The sequence below is a fragment of the Chenopodium quinoa genome, unplaced genomic scaffold (genome assembly GCF_001683475.1).
Source record: "Chenopodium quinoa cultivar QQ74 unplaced genomic scaffold, ASM168347v1, whole genome shotgun sequence".
Taxonomy (NCBI): Eukaryota; Viridiplantae; Streptophyta; class Magnoliopsida; order Caryophyllales; family Amaranthaceae; genus Chenopodium; species Chenopodium quinoa.
Genome location: NW_018744239.1, coordinates 4,960,591 through 4,971,141, shown reverse-complemented (window position 1 = coordinate 4,971,141; position 10,551 = coordinate 4,960,591).

Here is a 10,551-nt window from a genome sequence, read left to right as displayed (position 1 = left end):
TTGTGCATCGTGCGTCCTACGTGAACCGGGGTGCAAACAACGCTGCAAGACGGATGCGATCTTCACACCGCCGTGGTCCCAAACACCAAGCGCCCCGGTGTACAGCGCAGCCCTATCCACCGCCAACAGCTCTGCCAGCAAATCTGCCTGATCCGCATCAATCACAACAGAAAGGCGTTTACCCTCTGCGCGAATCCCAAGAATGGCCTCGACGTCATGCAACATGATCTTCATCTCACCGAATGAAAGGTGGAAAGAGTTCGTATCCGGCTGCCATCGCTCAACGAAAGCCGTGATCAGCGTCCAATCAATCTTATCGTGCATGGTGGCAGGAAGATGATTCACCTCAGTGCCCTGCAGTCGGTTGAACATCTCGCTCTCCACCGGCCAAGCCTCAGCCCATCTGCTAAAAACGCTACAAGTCTTTTCCTGGGTTTGGCATTTCAAAATGCCCGTCACCAAACCCCTCTCCTGGTCCTCCCAGATACGGGTAGTCATGTATCCTAGAAAGCTAGGAATCACACTCCTATCTACAGGCCCCTCAAGCACCGCACCTTTAACCACCCAAGAATCATTAACGGTCCTCGACCGTTTTCTTCTTGCCCCAGACACGGTGGACGCAGATGATGTGCCAGATCTACTGACAAACCTACCATCCCTACCTTCACGCACATCTACCCTATGCGTCTCGTACATGTCATCTAGCCTCTGACTGAGTGGACCGTAATCATCATATGGTCCACTCCCATCGCCCACATCCTCATATGCGTCCTCCTCCTCCTCCTCCTCATCATCATCATCATCATCATCATCATCATCATCCTCATCCCGATGGTGAACCCGTTCTTTACGAGCCGAGGCCGAAATACCACGGGATCTAAGATGTCTGGGCCCCGAGCTCTCCATCGAGTAGTTTCCAGACCTAATAAGGTCTAGATTCTTCCCCGCACCATGACGAAAATGCGACACCTTCAAAAAATTAAAAAATGTATACACATTAAAAAAAATTATAAGAAAAATATCTACTAAAAACCAAATCTAGCAAACTACCAAAAATGTATACACATTAAAAAAATTGTAAGAAAAATAACTAGCAAACTAACTTCAAAAGAAATTAACATAACACTTAAAATAAATTACTAAATAAAATATACAAAAAAAAAAACAACACATACAAAATTTATATAAACATAAAAGAAAAAAAAAATAACCTAAACGAAAATATATCAACTAAACAAAAAAACATACTAACAAATTGCAATAACAAATATTAAAAAAAAAATTGTACAAAACAAACATACTAAGAAATGTAAATGAAGTATAAACGTAAAAAAAAATACAACAAAATTGAAAAATACTTAAAAAAAAAACATAAAACACAAACAAAATTTTAATTTCAAAAAAAAAATTACTGAAAAAAAAAACAAAAAACAAAAATATAAAAAAATTATGATTTTCAAAAAAATAAACAAAATAAAAAAAATAAAAAAAAACAGATTTTAAAAAAAAAAAACCAAAAAATAATTACTTAAAAAAACAAAAAACAAAAAAAATTCCAATTTTCAAAGAAAAAATTATGATTTTCAAAAAAAAAAAAACAAAAAACGGGGCGCGTGTCTAGGACGCCAGCCGATGGGTGGCGGCGCCTGGCTAGGACGCCAGACCGGTGGTGGAGGCGCCTAGCTAGGACGCTATTCCGGTGGTGGCGGCGCCAGATCCAGACACCATGGCCGTGGTTCTGGCGCCACCACCACCGTCGTGGCGTCCTCCCCAGGCGCCCCGCCTTGCCTTAGCCGGTTTTTTATTTTTATTTTTTTTAAACGGAAAAAAACCTACCTTTCCACCGTACATGAGACCTCCTTCCCTCCGCCGCCGCCGCCGCTAATTCCTTGCCTTGCCGCCTCGACATTGCCGGACTTTGGGTATTAGTGAGGGGTGTGCACACTAAGGACATTCTGTTTTAATTTATGGCCATTTGGGGTTACGCACGACCCTTTGTAAAGTAGGTGGTGACAGGGACTAGTCCTGGCTTATTGACGTTCTCTTTCCCTTTCTTAACTAAAGTAATAAATTGTTATGTGACAATTTGATTTTGGCTTAGTATTATAATGTCGATGGAACTGTGTTGTGTAAAATGTTTTTCAAACTAAAATTATTTATTTTACTTTTGGGAGCTTTCTCTCTTTCCTTGTTTCTGATTTATTTTGCAGGTTGGTAAGAGGGTACTCAATTACATATGAGGAGATGTTAGAATAATCACGTAGCTAAGACAATTTAGTTTACTTCCGAACTTATTAATTTTCCTTTTATTCACTTTATTTAAAATGTTTTACAGTTTGGATGTAATGACTATTTTATTTACCCGCCACTCAGATCACTTAGTTTATAAAATGTTATTTTGTTTTGCTTTGAATTTTTATTCTATGGAAAATAAGTGTAGTAGTAACACTCCTAAGGTTCGATGGTTGGGTTTTGAAAGGTAAAAAGATTACTCTTATTGTTTTAAAAGACTAGAATTTTGGGGGTGTTGCAAATTGGTATCAGAGCCAAGGTTTTTCAAAATTTAGGGAGTAAAATGAACTAAATTAAAGACTTAGGTTTAAATCTTGTATATATAAGTTTTGTAAATTAATTTAAGCTTAGGAAAGCCGTGAGTATGGGAATCACGATAAGGGATCTATGTGTTTTATAGTACTTCTATTAAGTACTTACGATGTGGTTATTTATTTTCTTTTATTAGATGATGGTACGAGAACATAAAACTGCAAGAAAGTCGAGTGCTAGGAAGAGTACAATTATATTACCTGATTCTCCCTATATGATTCGTATGAAATATAATGAAGACATTTGACGTTATGTCTACCGTTTGAATCTTTGCATTGAACATTTTCATTACAATGTACTTGAGGGCCAATTCGATTACCTCGCTCCAGAGAGACGATATCAAGTTTTTTTACACACACTCCGTGTGAGGGGACCCTATTCTCAACTTAAGAAGAAGTATGCTGATTTATACATTGAAGGTGAACTAAATGATAAATACTATTATAATGAAAGATGGATCCCTATTGTGGAATACCTTGAGAAGGCAATGATGAAAGCCAAGCGGAAATTTGACTATAACTTGGATGATGATGAGGAGGAGGAGCCTCAGGAAAATGAAGCTCGTGAGAGTTAGGGGGGAAATGATGGTTGAATTTTTTATTTTTTTTAAGGGCATTTAGCTTATTTAGTTTAAAATTTTATAATACTTTTACAAATAAAAGCTAGTTTCTTATGATTAGAAATTATAGTATAGTTTTGGTTTATTTGTAACTAGTAGTTTATTGAACTAATTAGCACTAGCTAGTGTGTTATTTTAAAGATGATTTCATTCTCTCTTGGTTTTGCAATGAAATAATTTTCGATAAACATATTTATGATTTGTCATTTTATGTTTATTAATTAACTCAATAAAGTAGTATCATTTCATTTTTATATCTATTGTATTTATATAAAACAAAGCTCTTATTTTCTTGTGCTTACTTTAGTCAAGTATAGTAATGACTGGGTTGGATTATAGTGGGATCACAAAAGCAATGCACGAATATATAGTCTAATGCTAAGTTGATGCATTATTTGTTTTGGAGATTGGCCGACTCTATGAATGTTATTGAGATTTAATAATTGCTTAATTCTTGTCTACTTGTACTAATAATGTGTTACATGAAAGAATGTGGTTGTTAATTTAATTGCAATTCACACAATCTAAATAAATTGTGTTAAAATGTGTATGGTGGTAACACCAGTGTTGAAATTGTGCAGATTGTGTATGCAAAATTACAATGTTTACACTAGGTCTCGTTAGAGAAGAACTGTACAAATGGCTGAGACTCTTGAACAACTTACTGCAAGGTTGAGAGCTCTTGAGCAAATGAACCAGAGCCTTGGAATGTTGTTGCAAAACCACCTGAACAACAACAACCACAGCAACAATGACAATGACCCTCAAGCTGCCATGGCTAAGAAACTTGTTGCATTGAAACCTCCACTATTCATAGGTAAGGAAGATCCCATGTTGGTTGAGAGCTGGGTACGTGACTTTGACAAGATTTTTACTGTTGTTGGTACCCCTAATGCTCAGAAGGTGGACCAAGCCACTTTCTATTTACGTGAGGCTGCTGATATTTGGTGGGAAAATGAAGGAGCCATTATAAGAGCTCAACAGAACTTTAACTGGGAGGCTTTTAAGAAAGCAATCAGGGATCGTTTCTTTCCTGAGCATATCAAGAGACAGAAGTACAGCGAGTTTAGTAGGTTTAACTAAAATGCTGGTATGAGTGTGCATGAGTATACTGAGAAATTTAATGAGTATGCTAGGTTTAGTCCTAATGTTGTGCCTGACGAAAGATCCAAGGCCTAGAAGTTTGAAGATGGATTGACTTTTAGGATCCAAAATAAGGTGATTGGGGCTGGTACTGCTGCTACCTATAAGGAGGCCTATGATAGAGCTTGCAATATCGAAAGGATTTTGAAGCGTGAGCAGGAGGTCAAGGATAGGCACGAGAGGAAGGGGAATGGTGAGAGCTCATCGAACCATCAAGGATATGATAAGAGACCGCCTTGGGGGTAATAACAATGGGAATGGTGGAAATGGTCAGCAGGGAGGCTGTAATAACAACAATCAAAGCAATAACCACCGGGGCTAGGGACAATAGAATCAGCAAGGATCTCGCAATCGACCATGTCGTAAATGTGACAAGAGTCATCCAAGACGCAACTGCAATGGAGATTTGCTTACTTGCTTTGAATGTGGGGAGGTTGGTCGCAAGAAATTTGAGTGTCCAAAGAAGCAGGATGGCAATAATCAAGCTCAGAGGCAAGGTAACAACAACGACAATAATGGAGGTGGTTATGGGAGGAACTCAAACTACAACAACCGCTTCAATAACAACAATTCTCAGGGCCAAAATGGTAATGCTTAAGGAGGGAATGGCCAGAACAACAACAATGGCAGAGGAAGCAACCACAATGGCAATTATAGGACCAAAAATGGAAGAATCTATGTCATGAACCAGAGCGAGATTGACTCCAATGCTAACATGGTGACGGGTACTTTTCTCGTGAACTCAAAACCTGCCTACTTACTTTTTTATTCTGGGGCATCTCATTCTTTTGTAGCCACTTCTTTTGTGAATAAACATGCTTTAAAACCTTCATCTTTGTGTAAAACCAACATAATAATTCCATATGGGGAGGTAGTTCCTTGCAAATCCATATACCAAGGAATTCTAGTTAACATTGCTGGAACTGAGTTGCTTGCAAACCTTATTCAGTTTAACTTAACTGACTTTGATGTAATATTGGGAATGGATTGGCTTAGCAACTACAAGGCTAAAATTGAGTGTCATACCCAAAAGGTGTCCCTTAGGGGAACAAGGGGGAATAGAATCTCTTAACAGGGAGTTGTGTCAAAATCAGGGATCAATATTGTGTCTGCCATGACTTTCCATTCTTATATCTGAAAGGGCTACCATATATATTTATGCCATGTGCAAGATGTGAGTGTAGAAGAGAACTCCATAGATCACATTCCAGTGGTGAGAGTGTTCCAAGATGTGTTTCCAGATGAAATCCCAGCAATGCCACCAATAAGGGAGATGGATTTCAAAATAGACTTACTGCCTGGGACTAGAGCTATTTTTAAGGCACCATATAGAATGGCACCAACTGAGATGAAAGAGTTGAAGGTACGGTTGGAAGAGTTGTTGGATAAGGGTTATATAAGGCCAAGTGTCTCACCGTGGGGAGCACCAATTTTGTTTGTGAGGAAGAAGGACGGAACCTTAAGGTTGTGTATTGACTATCGGGAGTTGAATAATGTCATTATAAAGAACAAATATCCATTGTCCAGGATTGAGGACTTGTTTGATCGGCTTAAAGGTGCTTGGATCTTTTCAAAGATGGACTTGAGGACAAGATACCATCAGTTGAGGATTGCTGAGGAAGATATACCAAAGACTGCTTTTCTCACGAGATACGGACATTATGAGTTCACTGTTATGCCTTTTGGACTCACTAATGCACCGGCAGCTTTTATGGATCTCATGAACAGAACTTTTCAGTCATATTTGGATAAGCTTGTGGTGGTGTTCATAGACGACATTTTGGTGTACTCGAGGGATAGAGAAGAGCACGAAGGACATCTAAGAAAAGTGTTGGAGATTCTTAGAGAAAATAAGTTGTATGCCAAATTTTCAAAATGTGAATTTTTGCTAGAGAAGGTAGCATTTCTAGGCCATGTGATCTCAAAGGAAGGAGTTGCGGTGGACCCATCTAAGATCCGAGCAGTTTCTGATTGGCCAAGACCAACAAGTGTGACTGAAGTAAGGAGGGCTTACTAGATACTATAGGAGATTCGTGCAAGAATTTTCGAGGATAGCTCAACCCATAACAAATTTGATGAAGAAAACTACTAAGTTCTAGTGGGATGAGAAGTGTGAGCAATCTTTCCAAGAATTGAAGCGAAGACTCACCTCAGCACCAGTTTTAACCTTACCATCAGGGACTGAACGGTTTGAAGTTTATAGTGACGCATCTAAGAATGGCTTTGGGTGTGTACTTATGCAACATAGGAAGGTTGTAGCTTATGCATCAAGGCAGCTCAAGCAGCATGAACTGAATTACCCTACTCATGATTTGGAGCTAGGAGTTGTGGTGTTTACTCTCAAGATTTGGAGACACTACTTGTATGGTGTGAGATTTAAGGTGTATACGGACCATAAGAGTCTTAAATACATATTCACACAGAGTCATTTGAACATGATACAAAGGAGATGGCTCGAGGTGTTAACCGATAACAACCTAGATATTTTATATCACGAAGGAAAGGCGAACAAGATAGCTAATGCTTTGAGTAGGAAGACAAGTCATACAGTGAACTTGATGGTTTTAGCCAAGGAACGTTGTGAAGAATTTAGGAAGTTGAACTTGGAAGTGATGGAGTATGGCCAGGTAACGCTCAGTTAAATGCAATGTTAGTCAAACCTACCATATATGATGAGATTCGTGAGAAGAAAATATTCGATGAGTGGTTGACCAAGGTGAGACAGATGAAAGAAGAAGGAGCAACAACTGAGTTTGATGTCGATGATAGTGGAACAGTGAAATACAAGGGAGATGGTGTATTCCTAAAGATGAAGACCTCAAAAGTAAGATTTTAGAAGAAGCTCACAACACCCCGTACTCTGTACAACCGGGAGGAGATAAGCTCTATAAAGATCTTAAGCAACATTTCTGGTGGGCAAACATGAAGCGTGAAGTAGCCGAGTTTGTGGAAAAGTGTCTTACATGTCAGAAAGTGAAGATACAACATATGAGACATGGAGGGAAGCTGCAATCGTTAGATGTGCCAGGATGGAAGTGGGAGCCTATCTCTATGGATTTTATGATGGGATTACCGCTTACAAGGGCAACAAAGAATGCTATTTGGGTCATAGCTGATCGTTTAACGAAGACAGCAAGATTCATAGCAATAAAGGACACTTGGAATGTGAATCAGTTGGCAGACGCCTATGTGAAAGAAATTATGAGGCTACATGGAGTTTCTAAAGATATCATTTCAGATAGAAATCCCAGATTTTTATCAAAGTTCTGGGAAATGTTTCAGCAAGCATTTGGCATTATCCTGAAGTTTAGCACAACGTTTCACCCTACTATAGATGGACAAACAGAGAGAACAATTCAGACCATGGAGGACATGTTAAGAGCTTGTGTGATGGACTTTGGTGGATCGTGGGACGAAAGACTACCTATGATCGAATTCTCATATAATAATAGTTATCATGCGAGCATAGGAATGGCACCTTATGAAGCGTTGTATGGAAGGAAATGTAGAAGTCCCTTATGTTGGAGTAATATTAGTGAGTCTTTGACTTTGGGCCAGAAATGATTGAAGAAACAACGAAGGAAGTTAGGCTTATCCAGGCAAACATGGAGGCAACTTAGGATTAACAAAGGTTTTATGCAGACCAGAATAGGAGGATAGTGGAATTTGAAGTCTGGGAAAAGGCTTTACTTAAGGTTTCACCTACCAAGAGAGTCATGCGGTTTGGTAGGAAAGGGAAACTAAGTCTTAGATACATTGGGTCGTAGGAGGTATTAAAGAGAGTTGGAGAGGTGGCATACCAACTAGCCTTACCCATGGAGTTAGCCAATGTTCACAATGTTTTTCATGTTTCCCAACTCCGAAAGTATGTTCATGACTCTACCCATGTTATACAACCCAAGACTTAGTGAGCTAGATGAGACCTTAACTTTCGAAGAGCGCCCCGTGAAAATTCTTGATACCAAAACGAGAAATACCCGAAATAACGCGGTAAAGTTAGTTAAAGTGCTATGGTCTAATTAGAATTCTGAAGAAGCAACTTGGGAAACCGAGCATGATATGCAAAAGCGCTACCCAGAACTTTTTTAACAGGTACGCTAAGTTTCGAGGCCGAAACTCTTAAAGGGGGGTAGAATGTAATACTAACATAGCCTTTGTCATCGTGTGAGCCTTATTTTGAGAGCTAACTTTAAAGTTCGAGGACGAACTTTCGTTTTAGGGGGAGTAGATGTAATACCCCAAATTTTTGAGTATATTTAATCAACGATTTTTCTAGTACAAACTTTTAAATTTATAATTATTTTCAAAATTATATGTTATAGTAAAAATTCTAATAATTATTATTTATTTATTTTTATTTTCGGAATTTGTTATTAAAAAAAAAATTAATTTTGGATAATTTCCAGAAACTGATTTTAGCGTGTGATTCAATCCCATTCCTTTTGAAAACTAATTTTATCTAAAAATTTGAATTTTAATCTTATCATAGTTAGTTACATCAATCTATCTATCTCAAACCTTAATCTCACCCCAATTCCACCTTATAAATTGCCTGACCGTGAGAAAGGGGGGCACAAAAACAACTACATACTCTGCTTCTTCTTCCACCCTTCATCTCCATTAAATTAATTGTAAGCCAAATTGATAGGTATGAGAGCTCAATTAACTCATAGTCCCTTCTTTATTTTGATGACTTTAACTAGCCAATTAAGCTTCAACATAATCTTACAGCTAGTAATTTTTAACTCCTTCCGTCGTTCAACCTGTAACTCCATTGACGAACCCGACCTGTTGGCACTCAAATTGAATCTGTTGCTTGTCTCCATTGTTATATCTCAATATTAGACCACCATAGCTTCAACCCTTACCGTCAATTATCGTCAACACCGTTGCTGTATTAGCATACCCTTCTTCTGAAATTTGCCAAATTCATCAAACTATTCTTAGTATATATCCTATTTTCTTAAAAATAATAATAATAATAATAATAATAATAATAATAACAATAATAATAATAACAATAATAATAATAATAATAATAAAGGGGCGAAGGGAGGGAACAAGTTATCATTTATGATTTGTTGGTTGCAATTCCATATATATGGTGGTGGAATTCCATACCTTGTGATTACAAGAGTTAGATAACTGTAAAAGATAAGCTGACTTCAATGAAAATAGGAGAGAGAGGAATACTACCAATCTTAGTTACTGATTTTCTTTTGGTTTCATTTTCTTCAAAAAAAAAAAAAATTCTTTCATAATATATATGTAAACAAAGTTTGGAGGCGTAATGTATAGTATTACTAATTTAGTATTATTATCTGTTTATTTGTAGGCGGAGGCTACTAAGTGAACGTTTCGGAGGTTACTTACCTTAAGATTTACGCGCAATTCAAGGTAATTTTCAATATCCATCATCTTTAGAATCTCGTTAGGAAATCGTTTTGAATTATTGTATGCCAAATATGTGCTTATGTAATTATATGTGATGATCTGAGTGTGTTACTGTATGATATTATGGAATCATATTATATACTAGTTTTCTATAATTGTGTACTAGTATAGTATTTTCGAGAATTTGATTAATTGGTATCGTATGAGTTTTTTTTTTTTTTAATAATTAAAATCTTGGGAGTTGGATGAGTGATTGTATGTGATTGATGGTCTCCAAGGCCTATTGGGAAACGAGTTGTAACTAATATGTCATGTAGAATGACTATGTTCTAATAATACTGAAATTGAAACATTGTTACTTGGGATTAAATTGGTTTGTGCAATACTTGTGTGCAATGTAATTGGACAATTTAATCTATTAAATGTACATTAAAATTAAGAAGGGAAATGAAACCCGAAAAGGTGAAGAACAGGTTGCCCACTAGTAGTTATGGCTGCTACTAGTTGGTTTAAATTATCGTATTTTGCTGTTTAGTCTTCCTCCTGATCAATGGGTATTAGTGAGGGGTGTGCACACTAGGGACATTCTGTTTTAATTTATGGCCATTTGGGGTTACGCGCGACCCTTTGTAAAATAGGTGGTGACAGGGACTAGTCCTGGCTTATTGGCGTTCTCTTTCCCTTTTAGTAACTAAAGTAATAAATTGTTATGTGACAATTTGATTTTGGCTTAGAATTATAATGTCGATGGAACAGTGTTGTGTAAAATGTTTTTCAAACTAAAATTATTT